The sequence below is a fragment of the Sinocyclocheilus anshuiensis genome, unplaced genomic scaffold (genome assembly GCF_001515605.1).
Source record: "Sinocyclocheilus anshuiensis isolate Anshui unplaced genomic scaffold, SAMN03320099.WGS_v1.1 scaffold256, whole genome shotgun sequence".
Taxonomy (NCBI): domain Eukaryota; kingdom Metazoa; phylum Chordata; class Actinopteri; order Cypriniformes; family Cyprinidae; genus Sinocyclocheilus; species Sinocyclocheilus anshuiensis.
This window is the reverse complement of record NW_015558587.1, coordinates 181,867-198,414: the sequence shown is the minus strand read 5'-3', so window position 1 is coordinate 198,414 and position 16,548 is coordinate 181,867. Positions and strand designations below refer to the sequence as shown.

The 16,548-nt window shown below is 37.3% G+C and overlaps 1 pseudogene; it reads right to left on the bottom strand.

Annotated features, from left to right (window-relative positions):
• Positions 1-16,548, bottom strand: part of LOC107679925 (copine-7-like) — a 59,837-nt pseudogene that overhangs the window by 26,937 nt on the left and 16,352 nt on the right.

The following is a 16,548-nucleotide window of genomic DNA, read 5'->3' as shown; positions in this document are numbered from 1 at the left end:
GAAATGTATTATCTGTAAATGTAATTGAATTACACTACAGTTCAGATTTTAAGTAAATGTGGTTTAGTATGTTAGTGAACACATTAAAATAAGTGCACTTAAAAACAATGATTTTTAAAATACACTTTAAAGTAAAACTTTTAATTTGACAGTATTACAAAGTGCAATTTTTAAGTGTTTAGAAACAGTCATGAAAGTATACTTTTTAAGTACACTTAAGTGGCCTTTTTATTTTTTTGTCAAAAAACAGTTTTTTAATAATTGACATGCTACACGTGCACATTCAATACAAACAAATGCACTACTTTTTCACAATAGATGGACTGCAGCCCTATGAGACCCCGTTATTGGATCATTATTGGCCGTTATTCGTCCCTATGGGACCCTGTTATTGTCACGTTTGCAATTACAAGAAATACAGTTGAAGTTATGAGAATAAACTCATGTGCATATTGCAAGACACAACAACACACCACAATAGTATGAAATATCACAGCTGCAATAAGATGTTCAAAAGACTCTCTTAGTGCTGACAAGACGCCAGGAAAAGATTTTCTCATTACTTCATTCATTTCATACCGTGCCAACAGTCAGTGGCACACGTTCAAGCACTGTATGTTTCTATGTCAGTTTTACATCTGTAGTGGCATGTTTTTGTTTGTTGTTAGGATTCTCTCAGTTCAAGGCCTCTGGTAGTCAGAGGACCTAAGGCACTGGCCCAACCGGCCTGGTCCATAACCCATCCATGGACAGGACTTGTTTTGTCTGTTGGGAACTGACTGGGTCATGAAAAGTGAGTGTTCCAGACCTGAATGCGAGTCGAATGAGGAGGAGTACTTTCTTTCTGAAAAACTGCTGGCACCCACTTTTGAAGAGGTGTTTTGAACAGGAAGAGGAGGCTGAAGGTCAATTCCACCCTCCAAAGCATCTCGGTGTATTATAATGGAAACGCTTCCTTTAGTTGTTCATTTTTTGCTTTTACAGCTATTCTATTATGCTTATTTAAATGGGGGAGTTTGGGGTAAAGATATAAAAATTTTTTTTTTTTTTCAGCAAGGACACATTAAACAGTAAAGCTGCAGTGACAGTAAAGACATTTGTAATGTTACAAAAGATTTATATTTAAAATAAATGCTGTTCATTGAAATTTCTATTCATCAAAGAATGCAGAATTTTTTTTTTCACGTGTTCCAAACAAATTATTAAGCAACAAAAACAGTTTTCAGCATTGATAATAAAAAGCATTATTAATAAATAAGCACCAATAATAATTAATAATAACTGAGCAGCAAATTAGCATATCAGAATGATTTCTGAAGGATCATATGACACTGAAGACTGGAGTAATTCAGCTTTGCATCACAGGAATATACATTTTAAAATGCATTCAAATACAAAACAGTTATTTGAAATATTTCACAATATTACTGTATTTTTTGGTGAGCACAAGAGACTTCAAAAACATTAAAAATCTACTTCTGACCAGTACACACTAAAGAAAGGTAAAATCAAAAAAGCATAGTATGTGCCCTTTCATATTAAAGGGATAATTCACCCCAAAATTAAAAATTGGCTATTAATTTACTCACCCTCAGGCCATCTAAGGTGGCTTTTTTTTCCCGAGTAGAACAGTAAAGAAGATTTTTCGCTGAAACCGGTCCTTGGTGATTCATAAAATGCAAGTCAGCGGATACCCGTGTTACAGAAGCTGAACTTTATTTACAACATTATTACCTGTAATTCACAGCCTCAGGTAAACAGTCAGGAGTGATCGAATGGCTCGTGAACGAATCATTCTTTTGAACCAGTTCTTTTTGGCGAACTAGTTGAGCTAATTGAACCAGTTCACCAAATCAAACTGAACCGTCTGAAACAGTTAGCAGTTCAAAGAGCACAGATATACAAGTTACCCAATCAAAACTCAATTTCGGATGTGGCTGACAGTCACTCCGACATGAAATGAGCCAAAATAATAGTGTATGTATATGATCCTGTGATGCTGGTTATGCCAACTCATTCATCGTTCCATGTCCTCCAACGGTCACTGAACTGAAGAAACAGTTCCAACTCGGACCGAGGCGAAGATATATGACCGAGCATATGAGCATGCCTGAACTAAACGCTTGAATGAAGGGGCGAAACCAAAGTTTCATGGTTTCTTATTGTTTATGTAAAAAGGTGAGCTGATGTAGACAAGTTTAGAGCTTTAGACATGTAAAACATCCACGTTTCACATCATTATTAGGTGCTTTAATAATATAATTATATGTATATCATTGCATGATTAATGTACATAAACTAGTTCATTAGAATTTTTTGAAATAAAAATCATTAGAAATAGTTCACTAGTTCAAACTAGTTTATTTTTTTTATTAGTTCAATCATGACAACTCTCTGAACATTTTAGCATGGTGATGGATATGGCAATGTTAATGTATTTGGTCTTGGCAGAATAGATCTGCTACGCTGCTGCTGCTGCTGCTGCTGCTGAATTGCTGCTGCTGTTGGTTATTGCTGTAGTTGTAGATTATTGCTGCTGCTGCTGCAAGCAAGTACAGGAACTTGCTACTGCCAATGTATACGGCGATACGGTGCCGTGAGTATTTAAGACATACTGCTGCTGCACAAATAGCATATAAAATAACCCATAGCAGATCTATACAGGTGGAGCTGGGGAAGGTGGAGTGTTTCAGAGAAACTCTGAAAGCGCGCTGCAGGAATCTCAAGTGAATGCTAGCCAGCCATATAAATGCAAGGCAGTAAGCTCATTGGCTGCATATGCAGCATGAACCAATCAGCTTGTGCCAAGTCATTTAACTCTCTGAATATCATCAGTTACATTAACAACCCGTCAGCCTGCGCCATCTAGAGTTTCATGACTGCACTATATATTTAATTGAACCAGTTCATTGAAAATAACTGTCCAAAAGAGCCAGTTCACTGAAAATAATCTGATTCCTCACTGTCTGAGGCTATGGGTTACAGGTAATATTGTTGTAAATAATGTTCAGTTTCTTGCACATACAAATCATTTCGCTTCATAAGATCTCAATACATCATCATGGGCAACTGGTATTCATTTTGTGTTCCTTGGTATGCCTTTTTATTCTCAAAAATGGGCAGCTGCTGATTTGCATTTTATGAATCACCAAGGACCACGGTTTCAGCTAAAAATCTTCTTTACTGTTCTACTCAAGAAAAAAAGTCACCTACATCTTGGATGGCCTGAGGGTGAGTAAATTAACAGCATTTTTTTTTTCTTTTTTGGGTGAACTATCCCTTTAATCAGCATCCAATTAATACATTACATTTTGGAATGCTTTTTAAGAAGGCTACATTTGCATTACTTACAACAGTCGCCTAAAACAATACCTAAATAGCTATTTAGATATTGGTTAAAATTACCAATGGCCTGTGCAGCCTATGTGACATCACCCAAAAATGATAGTCAAAGGTGGAGCAAATACATTTAAAGAAAGATTACAAAGACTGTCACTCTACATTTGTGCATTACAGCATAGTCACTAACCTTCAGAGACATTCTACATGCACTAAATTCCAAGAAAAATTACAAGCCTACGTGATAGTGTCCACCTCCATCAGCAGAGACACCAGCACTGACCTGTCGTAATCCTGGCAGATCTCCCCCACGGCTATCAAGGCTTTCAGATACTCATTCGGCTGATATGGGTTGATGTAGTGCAGGGAACAGCTATTGCGAGGGTCCCCATTGGACGCCGTGAAGTCAATGGCAACCTAGAGAGATAATAGCATGACACACTCTTGATAAAACTGCAAAATGCAGGACAAAAATGGAATGGGTTACATAATCTGATCGATCGTCAAGTAAGTTTAATCACTTTAGTTTTACGCCCGGAACAATAGTTGTCTCCATTGTTGACAATTGAAAGGAAATGTCAGTGTACAAAAAGACAAGCACTCAAGAGCTGTCTTTCCTGGGAAGTTACACAAAACCGGACTAGAACAGTTCTGCAATCAAATAGCCATCTGTATAAATAATTTAAGTGCTTAAAACGGACAGTATGTACATTTTATTTGTTTAGAGGCAAGCCAGTTGTATAGTCATTCATCAAGCAGATGTTATAATCCAAAATACCACAAACAGCTACCATATGCTCTATAATACAGAAATACAGCTCATATCCCAGTAAACACTTGATATATTATAAACACATTGCATTACACCAAATACACAAAATAATGTTCTTTTTTAGCAACGTCATATGACCCCTTTAAAGCACTGTATTACGATTCTGTGTGAATCCTGCACCAAAACATTCACTCTGAGGCTTTCACTACTTGACATCTGATTATCTTTAATTTAACAGGCAACGGGAGAATTCTGATATTTAAATAATGAATATTCAATTGAATTCATTAATAATCTTGGCCCATTTTGGCTGCTCTTAAGGGAAGCATAAGGGTGGGGGACTTAAAACAGTTTGGAGGAGATATTCATTTGTTCTTTTGCCTCCGGCAGTGAAACAATCACATTCTGACTCAACATAAAACTCAAGAGCAGCTGGTCAAAAAATGTTAAAAAATAAAACAACTGTGAATAGGGACAAAATAGCATATTCTAATCTTGTTTTAAGAATCTTAGCTATTTTACTAGCAAACAAGAAATAAAAATACTTAAGAACATTACATTTTGCAGTCTGCCTCACAAAATCGTGTATAATCTACTATAAATGAGCTGCATTTGCGATGAGGAGGCAGTTATCAGTCCAGCACGCCTGGCATCTACATGCTTGCTGGAGAACATGGGCAGTAAATCTGTGAAGGGTCTGGATCACACCGCGGTGCTAAATGTGGAGCGCACTGCTGTTCCCACTTACTGTGAAGTGTATTTGGCAGCCTCCCATGATGTAGTCCAGGAAGGAATAGACTCTGTGAAGCTGCAAAATGAAGAATGGAGGATGAGTCTCAGAAACCCTGCCACATTTATCTGCCTGGCTCACCGGAAATCACTACCTGCAATCTTTTAGCCTATCAAACACACAAGTACTGTACACAAGATATGAAACTATAAATAAAAAGCTTCCCTATGTGAATGCGCACAAACAAGACAAATGCATTAGCCTGTTCCCACCCCACTAATGTCTTTAGGCTAAGCTTGATTGTCACACCCACCCACAACAATAATAACTCCGCAGTCTTTTCATTCACAGCTGGTTGGCCAGTATTATCATGTACTAGCATCCCTAAAATAAGGACGGCATGTCTACAAAGCTCTCTATACACACAAACATAGACTGTCAGACTCGTACCTTGAGATCACTGAGAATAACCAACCCAGAGTTCTTGTAGTTCTTCTTCTTCAGTTTGTATTTTGGATTGATGCAGTCCCATGTGACCTTCAGGGGCACGGGAAGAGATCAAAGAGGTGAGCTGAAAATTGAAGGTGGTACTGCAGCGAAGTCACTTTTACCACACATGCAGAAGGGTTGTGACATTTCTTTAATCCATTCTAGTTCTCAGCAGGAAACAACTATGACCGATATCAAACGCCAATGAATGACTGAATGTCTCACACCACTGACCTTGTTTCCTGAGGAAATCTTCTGCATTTCTTTGAAATTGGTGTAGAATTCGCCAATGAAGTCATGCTTTCCCCTTGAGTCATAGTCCCAGACTAAGCACTGCAGTTCACAGACAATTACAACAACTCATTTGTCTCTTATGGTTCCATGTGTTATTTTGGTTTTATTCTTGTCATTACTTCTTTATATAGAAATAGCTCATCATGTCTGATTTTGTCATACCAAATCAGTGTGAATTTCTTAAGTAAAAAACAAAAATAGTTATTTAGCGTAACGTCCAAGATGCTCTCATACAACAGATGTACACAGTGACCAATCAAACTAAAAAAATGACTGAAAAAGCACTACAAAATCACCATAAAAGTAGTCCATATCACTCATGTGAGGAACAAATCCTGTCATGACTGTTAATTGTGATTGCATATTTTCAGTGAAAACTTAAACTTCCATTTGTTCTTAAAACTAAACTATTGAACGGCTTTATAATACTTGGAAAATAGTGCATACGTTGTAAGGATTTTAATGGTTCATTATTTTTGTTGTTGTTCTTCTTTTTGGAGGTTCACAGCCACTGATTACTATATACATATATAGTAAGAAAAAGAACATCTCTGGGGCCGTTCACACAGAATGCGTTTTTCCATTCCAATGTGCTACTTTTCTACGTAAACATGCGCTAGACTGACGTGTATGGCTGTTGCTTCTCACGTCGTTTACAGCGTCTTGCACATGAGTGCCACGTTTTTAAGACAGTGTCAATTTAAAAGAATTTCAACTTTTACACGCAGCGCTGCTCATCTATCAACGTTCCGAAACAGTGGACCAATCAATTTAAAAACCATTCCTGAGCGCAGCATCTCACATTTTTAGACTCAAAGATGCGTTCTATGTGAACAGTCCCTTAGACATTCTGCAAGACATCTCCTTTTTTGTTCCACAGAAGAAATTAAGTCATAAAGGTTTGGAACAAAATCAGTAATAGAATGCCAATTCTAGAGTGACCTGCTCCATTAATATTCACCTTCAACTTCCTTTCATCATCACAGCTGCACAGAGAAATGAGAGACACCTTAAAGGGTTCCCACACAGGGTTCAGATTGTTTTTAATCACCTGTAGATACAAAGCAATATCATTGTATAAACTAAAGAAGAATAATGAACAGCAAAAGAAAGATTATTATCCCATGGGGTGGAGATGCTTACTTCAGTTCTGTGTACAAGCTGTTCTGTTCCATCATCATTGGTCCGGTAAATCTCCAAGAATGGATCTGACTTGCTGAAGAGATCCTACAGTCACAAAAGAATGTCAATACAGTCCAAGCATTCAAAGGAGAACATCAATCAATAATATTTTAAAGACCCTATGGCTTTATGAATGCAATCTACTTTACTATATTGATGTATTTCCTGCAATAAGAGCTTGGGACAAAGGTCTTGTCCTTTTTTACACACCCAATAGCCATTTGCTACTTGATCTCAATGAGATCTATTATACTTGAAAGCTATCCATTAGCATTCACATTCATGTCAATGGCAGTTGCTCTGCTGGCACGGATGCAGATTTTTTCTGAACTCTAAATGTCATTAATCAATCTGACTAATCAATTTGGAAAGTGATGTCATCACAACACTCATTGACTGATGGCACCACAAGAACATGCACCAAACTCTAAACTAACTACTTTCGGTCATGACAACTCTCAGAGAGTTTAGCATGGTAAATTACATGGCAATGTTAATGTGTTTTGTCTTGGTGGAATAGATCTCCTATCATGCTGCTGCGGCAGAACAAGTACTTGCTACTGCCAATACATCCACATACATGCTGCTGTGAGCATGTAAGAAATACTGCTGCTGCACATATAATATGAAATAACCCCAATATATAACATACATGAAATTACCCTGTAGCAGATCTATACAGGTGGAGCTGGGGAAGGTGGAGGGTTTCTGAAGCGCGCTGCAACTGCTACTGCAAGCACTATTATTTGTAAAGTATTTGAATGTTGAGCAGCAAGCTCATTGGCTGCTAAAGTGAAAAACCAATCCGCTGCGCCATGTCAGTAATGATGTGATTATATCAGATTGAGTTAGAACCTATCGGCGCCATCTAGAGTTTCATGATGCATAACTTGAGCAAATGGAAAGCGTTACAGTAAGTCTCTTTAATGCTTTAGAGCCCTTCAAAAAAGTCACTGGCATAACATTTTACTATGATATCATGTATTTATGATTAATATGTCGATATGCTAACAAATTTATTTAGAATACATGACTACTTTTCAACGGCTGTCAATTAAGAAAAATGCTTTATGCTCCCATTGGTGTAGTTATGGCACCTACGTGCAAAGGCTAACTATTCTAATCATACTAACCAGGCAAACCTTGACACCTTTGCCAGCTATTGTTAGTATTTCTGGTCCATTTCCCCTGAAGATTTTAATTTTACGCTTAAGGTGCAGTCACATTTACCACTTATACTACTGACAATAGCTACCCAAGCTCACTGGAAAAATATGTGCCTCTACTGACGTTTCTGCAAACTTAAAAAACATACTTATATGTATGAATCACTGCAGTTTCCAGTTGAAATGAACACTAAAGGCAGTAAAAACTCTGACCACTTTTATTCCTTTTCACACAATATTGTGATTTAAAAAAACAGTTTTCATTAAGAAAGCCTAATTTTCCACAAAATTCCTTGTACCATATTATGTTATGTCCTCAAAACAAATTTAACATGCTGAAAGATTTGAAAACCGATACTTTTTAGCACCATTCACCGCTTTGAAACTGCTGCAAAACGTGTAGAAAGGCATGTAATATCAGTGTTGCAGAAACGTCTCCACAAGCACATATTTTCAATGATTTCAATCTTTTTTTGCCCATGAAAGTTTGCTAATGTGCCCGCACTTTTTGAGGGGGTATAAACACAGATATGGACTAAAAAGCGACAAAAATAAATTATTTTTCACGGGGTCTTTAACCAAAAAGGGAAAAAACACATGCACAATAACACTTTCGGGTGAAAATATTGGTCAAGGAAAAATGAACATTGCATGCCCATGTGTGGTTCTACCAATTGTGCTCATAGCTGTGGCAAATCAAATCAACAATATTGTCTGAAACAATCATTCAACATAAGGTTTCTGAATTGCAGCTCTCTGGAGAAGCCAAAGGACTTTGTTCCTAAGTGTGTGCAGATGTGAGAGAGAGAACGAGGCACAGAGAGATAAAGGAAAAGAGAGAGAAATTGGTAGAGCAAAGAACGAGCCATTTAATATCCCCATTTCTCGCCGCATTAGTGTGCGACATCTCCACAGGGATGCTGAAAGAGGAGGTGCCCCCACTACCCGGTTGTCAAGGTAACATCTTGCCAGTGGTTTGAGTGAAGACTGATTTAGACAAGTGATTTGTCTATTGTTCGCATTCATCACATGCATCACACCTCTCACAACTGTCATTGCATTTGCGAAGTTCATATGCACCGATGATTCCCGGCTGTTCATTATTCCCAAAAGACATTTAAGGCTCCAAAGAGATTAAATCTTTAGTGGCATTTTGCTTTATCAGATGGCTAAATACACAGACTAAAGCTTAATTCTGTGCTTGTCTTTTATGATCTGATGAAAGATAGAGATATCAATGTCCCCTGAAAAAGACAAAATATGTACTAATATCTACAGAGAAGCCCATATGAAAGTACAGCACCAAATTAAGCATTAAAATTCACAGAGAAATTGCCAAGTGAAGAGTCTTTGATAAATGTCACATAACCCAGAGCGACTTTTCGATTTAAAATGCGTTAGCACCTTCTTCATAAAGAGAAATGGCATTCACATCAAAGGCACAGACGTCTCTAGAATGCATCACGTGCAGAAGCTGTCATGAAGTCCAATATAGTTTGATTTACTAATGTGTCAATTCTGTTCAAACCATATCAGTCTGTGTGCACAGAAAGCCAACGTTATTTGAACAGACAGATCCTGTCCAAAGATAGCAGCACAGACATTATTCTGCCTAGCCGTTTATTAGACTTCATCCATCCTCTCTCTATGATATCCGGACTGGGATACTGGAGCCAACTCTGGGCATTGAGGATGAGTGTGAAGAAGAAATGCTAATCAGCTCATGTAATACAGCTAATGCAAACAATGCGAAGCATTCAGAACACACATATTAATGACTGTAATTCCTAATAAACACATGTAAAACATCATAATCTACTGAGCAATAATTAACAGACCTGAGGGTAAAATGTGAAAACACAAGCTGCAATATAAGCAATTACAAGAGAGGAAACAATAAAATCCCCCCTCCCTGAAATAGAGCATTAAAATGGTTGGCTGATGAATATATCGGGGCTGATGGCAGAGATTGCTAGAAATGAAAGTGAGAATTCAATTTTATTGCCTGACGGAATTTGCCACCATTAGCCTTTCAGAATTAGCCTGGTTAATGTTCTGATGGGCAGGCGGACATGCTCGTCGCTAGGACGGAAATAAATGAGTGATGTGACAGCGTAGCCTCTGCTTTCATGCATATGCAATGTGCAAAGCATGTGGTTCCATATTCTGCATACAGCAGAACTAAAGCTTTACTGCATCAGCATGCCTTTAACCAAGAGAAATCCTCCCTTAACAAACTTGAAACCGTGCACATTTTTAAATTGAAGAGATGGAGGATTATCTACACTATAAGAGGCACAGGACATCCCCTCTATGTGAGGGTCCCTCGTGGTATGACGTTTTGGTTCAATTTGTACAAAGCTGTTTTTAGACTGCATAGAAGCTGCAGATATTCTGTGCATTTGCCCAGAGGCATAGAGGTGGAATAATGGATTTAAACACATTCACAATTGCAGGCAACAATGGATCATGCGCATTGATTGTTTTGTGTACACATGCACCAGACAGAAAATAAAACGTGTACCGACTGATCGTGAGAGAGCTGCTCTAAAGATGTGTCTGTGTAAAGATGCTTTAGGTGCAGAATTTGACAGGGATACATTCTTAAACAACAAGTTCTGTCATTGCTAGCATACTTCAGTGAGTCTGCATTTACCAACCCTATAGTTACAACAAACATTCGCTAATTTGTATGGTTAGCACTTCAGCTTTCCACCTGTGGCTCGAAACATATAGTTTCTTGTTGGTGTAATATCTAGACTTAAATAGATCTTGCTCTTGGGCACAATAAGCAAGCTAACATGCAGTTCATTCTATATCTTTTCTTAAAATATATACATTTCAATCTAGGAATTTTGGCCTGTCAACAATCCAGCGCCGTTTTGAAGAGTGTGCATGTGCATGAATGTGTAAGGCAAAATACAGTATAATAATAAAATAAAGCAAAATGACAAGGATCAAAAATCAGATGCTATGTTCGTTATAGTAGCATCTTGGTGAAATTACATTCTGAACAAAGTGTACGCCAGTTACATACTGCATGTTAATGTGATTTTAAAATGACTGGCTTTTTGTTGTTTTGTGCAAATGGAACTATAATAATCTGGCATTAATTGCAACCTCTGATCGATTAATTATTACTTAATTAATCAAGGTGTTCAAGGTTACTTGATAATTACAGACAGGTGTGTTGGACCAGGGTTGGAAATTAAGTCGGCAGGATGGTAGCTCTCCACAAGCAGGGTTGGAGGTCCTTGCCATAGAGTTGAGGGGATGTGAAGCTTGAGCGAACAAGTCATGACTATCGATTTACTGTTTCTCTTCATTACATGAGATGTTTGAATTCACGGACGTCAGATAAAAAGGGCTGAGCAACGAACAAAAAAGCTGTGTTTTGAAGATAACCGCTAAGCATAAATGTCGCCCTAGGCTCAGAGGAAGAGAACAGCAGCATATGAAAGAAGAAGAGGGAGAGAGAAACAAGAGGAAAGAGTAGGAGAAGCAGATGAGATGAGTGCTGAGAGTAGGACGAGGGTTGCAGAGGCGTTTGTGTACTGTGCGGCAGCGCAGCGGGAAGTGCAGACACCTGCAGAACTACAGGGCACAGAGAGAGCTGCGCCGTGGGCCGCGTTGTGTGGGAGAGGCTGTTTGCACACAGAGAGTCAGCCAGCCACCCTACGCTCCCTCAGCGCTTCAGCTCTGTTAGCCCTCGCTATCCAGAGAGCTTCCATTCTCATTAGGAAACCTCAGCTGAATGAATAGGGTTTCAAACATTGTGCCAAAGCCAAAAAATGAGAGTGGGATTTTATGAAGCCATAATAGCCCTAATGGCTCTTAACGGGGCTGAAATTGAGAAGCCAAAACATTAAAGGCGAGTTGAAAGGTTCTTTGGCAGCGTCAATCCTGCCCATCCAATCCATCCACCCAACCCATCCTATTCATCCATCCATCTGGCATTTCATCCATCCATCCACTCATCCCATTCATTCATCCATCCACCCAACCCAGCCAATCCATCCACCTGTCTATTCATCCATTTGACCATCCCATTCATCCATCCATCTTTCCAACCATCCATCCATTGTCCATCCATTCAACTCAGAAAGATAAGTAGAAATTGAAGAGAAACTGCAACTCGATCATCCTTGAGTGCAAATGTTCTAATGTTCTAATGTTCTAACTGTAATGGCTGTTTCTGGAAATGTTTTAGCATGGAATATACTTATTACAACACTTAATAAAGGAACCATTTATGGAGCTGTCTTTGACCTCTACTGGTTTGTTTGTCAAGAGTGGTTAAATCATCCCATTTTGTCTCACGTCAGATCAAAATGTGATTCCGTCAGCATTAAAAATCTACAAACAGTTTGTAATACAATGAGAGGGGTGTTCAGCAAAAACAGTCACTGCTGTGGATGCTTCAACATGAAAAGGCCATTAGTTTGCAGTGTGGTCAGGAGAGACTTTGTTCAAACTGGTGAGAAAGCAGAGAATCAACACCTATGATAAGGATGTGGTATTACGTTTTGTCTTACGGATTAACCTTGTCTGCATGCAATAGAAACATGCAAAAATAGCTTGGGGCATCACTTTTTTAATCTACATTTTTTTTGCATGTGTGGTTTGTTTGAATTAAGTTGAACTAGCTCTGATATAGTAACTGAAATACTATTTTGTCATACCGAAATTGATAGTCTACATTATTTTACACCATGTTAGCAGATATTGTAAGAATATCCTGTGTCTGTCTACCTACAGTATGAAAGGTTTAACTGTGTTATATGATATGAGCCCAGAAAGCAGCAGAATTTAAGTTGGAGGTCAAACCGCCTGCACTGCAACCCAAACTACACAGAGTTTTATTAAAAGTCCTTTACACGGGTTAGACCTTATTCCTGAAACCTGATGACTTTTTAATGCACCGGTGTTATAGAGATTCCACATTATCTATCTCTCAGGCATCACACATACTAGCGGTTTCACTCAACTGTATCAAGAAATATTTTAAAGTGACATTTCATTCCAGAAGTAATAGGGGAAAAAAAATCACTCATTTTGTAATGTGCAGTCATCCTCTGAGTTTTGTGATGAGCGGCATGGGCACGATTTGGCATTTAGTTGGCACTTCAAAAAAAGTGGGTGGTCCTACAGATGAATGAATATCACTTTTGAGTGACATCTCATAATGCAAGACTGTGCATTGTAAATGGGTGGGTGTAGATGCCAAAAACCCAGCCGTGGTTAAGGCCTGTTCACATTATAACTATAATAATAACGTGATAACTCTAATAATAACTACAAACTGTACAATCAAGAATTTAAAGAGGCAGACAACATAACTGCAGCGCATGCCGATAATTAACAGACCCTTTATACCAACCCAATCTCACGGCAATTCGTACTTATTTTACAAGGTGGCTAATTCGTACAAATTCGTATGACCTCACTTGTACAAATTCATAACATTTTTGCTGAATCATACGTATTTTACAAGATGCACAATTCGTATTCATTCGTACGATTGACCTACAGTACGCCTAACCCCGCCCCTAAACCTACCCATCACTGGGGTCTAGACAAATCATAGAAAATCATACAAGTGAGGTCGTACAAATTAGCCACCTTGTAAAATACGTACGAATTGGCCATGAGATAGCATTGTTTATACAGTTATTTTTATAGCTACCTTTATAGTTGTTGTTTTTGCAATGGTCCATTATACACTCAATACCAAAATTTGATTTTGTCTAATTGAACACAGTGATTCTTAAGGAAATTTCTGCTAAACAGTGGTTATTGTCGAAGGATGAGTTGGCGTGGCAAACAGTGTCTGCTTTCATTTTGCAAAAGTACAGCTTCATCCTCATCTGACTATCTAGGAGTGTGTCTCCAGTAAAGTAATTTTAATTGTGAATGCTAAAATCAAGTGAAGCCAGATGAAACTTCTACCACGAGAGCTTTCAGTGAATGTGTAAATGTGTACAGCAGCAATTAAATATGGATTACGTGTGTAGTTTTTTTTTTTCAACTCACTGTGATAGTGGATTTTCCAGCATATTTTCCATATTTCAGCAACAGAGGTTTCACCATCTTTTTTTGGGCCACTATCTATGGAACAAATTAAAATGTTTAAAGGAAATAATATCTAAAAACAATAATAGTTTCTTGAAAATAGCACAGTATATGGTTTCCATTAGATGTTGGAACATAGATGAAGGGATTTGCTTCCATTCAGTCATGAACATCAGTGAGGCTTAAATTAAATATCCAAACCTGTCCATACAGCAAAATATATCCAGCTATTCTCAAATATGTTTCAAAATAAGCAAAATAAAAGGCCAAAAATATAGCTATATTTGCTTAAATATATTTATGTAAATATATTTACTACCGAAATATCTTTAGGCCATTTTTTTAATATTTAGCAAAATATATTCTAAAAATAAAAATGTTTTTAAATACAGTTACATACGTCACATCTAAAAAAAAAAAAAAAAAGAAAACATTTTGTTTTAAAAAAAATTGTTGATTGAACAATTGAAATTTTTTTTGTCTATAACACATGTGAACATATAACACATTTGAATAAAAATCAGCAATGAACATACTTTACAAAAAAAAAAAATACTATTTTACAATATGTGACCCTGGTCTTCAGTCGCTGGGGTATATTTGTAGCAATAGCCAAAAAAAAATTGTATGGGTCAAAATTATTGATCTTTCTTTTATGCCAAACATCATTAGGATATTAAATAAAGATCATGTTCCATGAAAATATTTAGTAAATTTCCTACTGTAAATATATTTAAACTTAATTTTTGTTTAGTAATATGCAAAGAACTTCATTTGGACAACTTTAAAGGCGATTTTCTCAATATTTAGATTTTTTTGCACCCTCAGATTCCAGATTTTCAAATAGTTGTATCCCAGTCAAATATTGTCCTATCCTAACCAACCATACATCAATGGAAAGCTTATTTATTCAGAGATGATGTATAAATCTCAGTTTCGAGAAACTGACCCTTATGACTGGTTTTGTGGTCCAGGGTCACATATATGAAAAAAATCAACATTATTAAATCATTATAAATCTAGTTTTGATCTCTAGTAAGCTATTCCATCCACATTTGCATTTAGACTAAATGTAGGCTAATGTACGATTGGAAATGCATTTTCTTGCCCCGAAATACATTTTGAAATATATTTTGGTATATGAAGGTTACAATATGTGTGTACACAAACACACACACATATTTAATTGAATTTCCTTGTTTACAACATATATTTAGCGTATATAATATATTTAATTTTATTTTATTTTTTTATGCTTTTTTTTTTTTTTTTTTGCCATATGGCTGTTAATTAGGAGAGCAACCACATTTTAGACCACATAGTGTATTATTAAATAAAATGCAGAGGAAAAGTGCCATCACCTGTCCAAGCGTGCACTCCACCCCACCCAGGAAGTCATCATCTCGCGTCCCAATACTGTGGGTTCCGTGAATGTCGTAGACTTCAAAGCGTAGTTTCTGTACTTCCTCAAAGTAGTAGTCCAGCATTAAGACTTTGGCAAAGACCGGATTCAGGTTACTCTTGATCACCTCAGTACGGTCCAGCTGAATTACAGAAAGAACAACAATTTAGTCAACAGTAAGTGAAAATCTTCTCACTGGAAGCATCTGGCTTCACAGGCTGCTTTGTTTATTCTTCTGTTTGTGCGCTGTCCCTGGGTAAAGTCAAAGAAATGACGGCAGTGGGATGAAGGCCTCATGAGTCTGATTGTTGAGAGCTTCCACACATGCAGCTGCGATGATCATGGCCTTGCTCTCATACAAAACATATTTGTTCTCGTTTCTCATTCATCAGCTGTCTCTCTCCTCACCTCCCCCTGCTTTGCTATTGTTCACTGGTGCATGTCAAAAACAAACAGAGCAAATACAATCACTTCTGAATTAAAACCTCTCTGAGGCAATTAGCTGGAGGAGTTAATGCATCATTTTCCAAGATGTTGGAGAAGATATTAGGGAATCAGTTTAGAGATGCAATCTGCAAATATAAGAATAAAGGCATCGAAAGAGACAAGCATTTGGGATTTACTTTATACCGAAGCAAATGTGTATGTGTATGTTTACAATACATTTGTATTCCCAACATGCTTATTTGAAGTGCAATAAAAATATATTGAATTGCATTTTAATATATTTCTAAAAAGTATACTAGAAGTACTTTTTTATTAAATATATGCTTAGTTATACTTCTAAGAAATATGCTAAACAGAAGCATACTTTTAATGTATTTATAAAAAGTATACTAGAAATACTTTGGTAATAAATATATTTTTGTGTGTGTGTGTGTGAAATATTAACATTTGTTGTTTTTCAGATCAGCTGCTATAGAAGACTTTTGTGACTGGTTTTGTGGTTCAGTATCAAGTGCATTTACACACACACACACAGGTTTGTTTTTGTGAAAAGTGGGGACATCCCATAGGCGTAATCATTTTTATACTGTACAGACCGTATATTCTATTGCCCTACACCAACCCTACCCCTTACAGGAAACTTTGTGCTATTTCA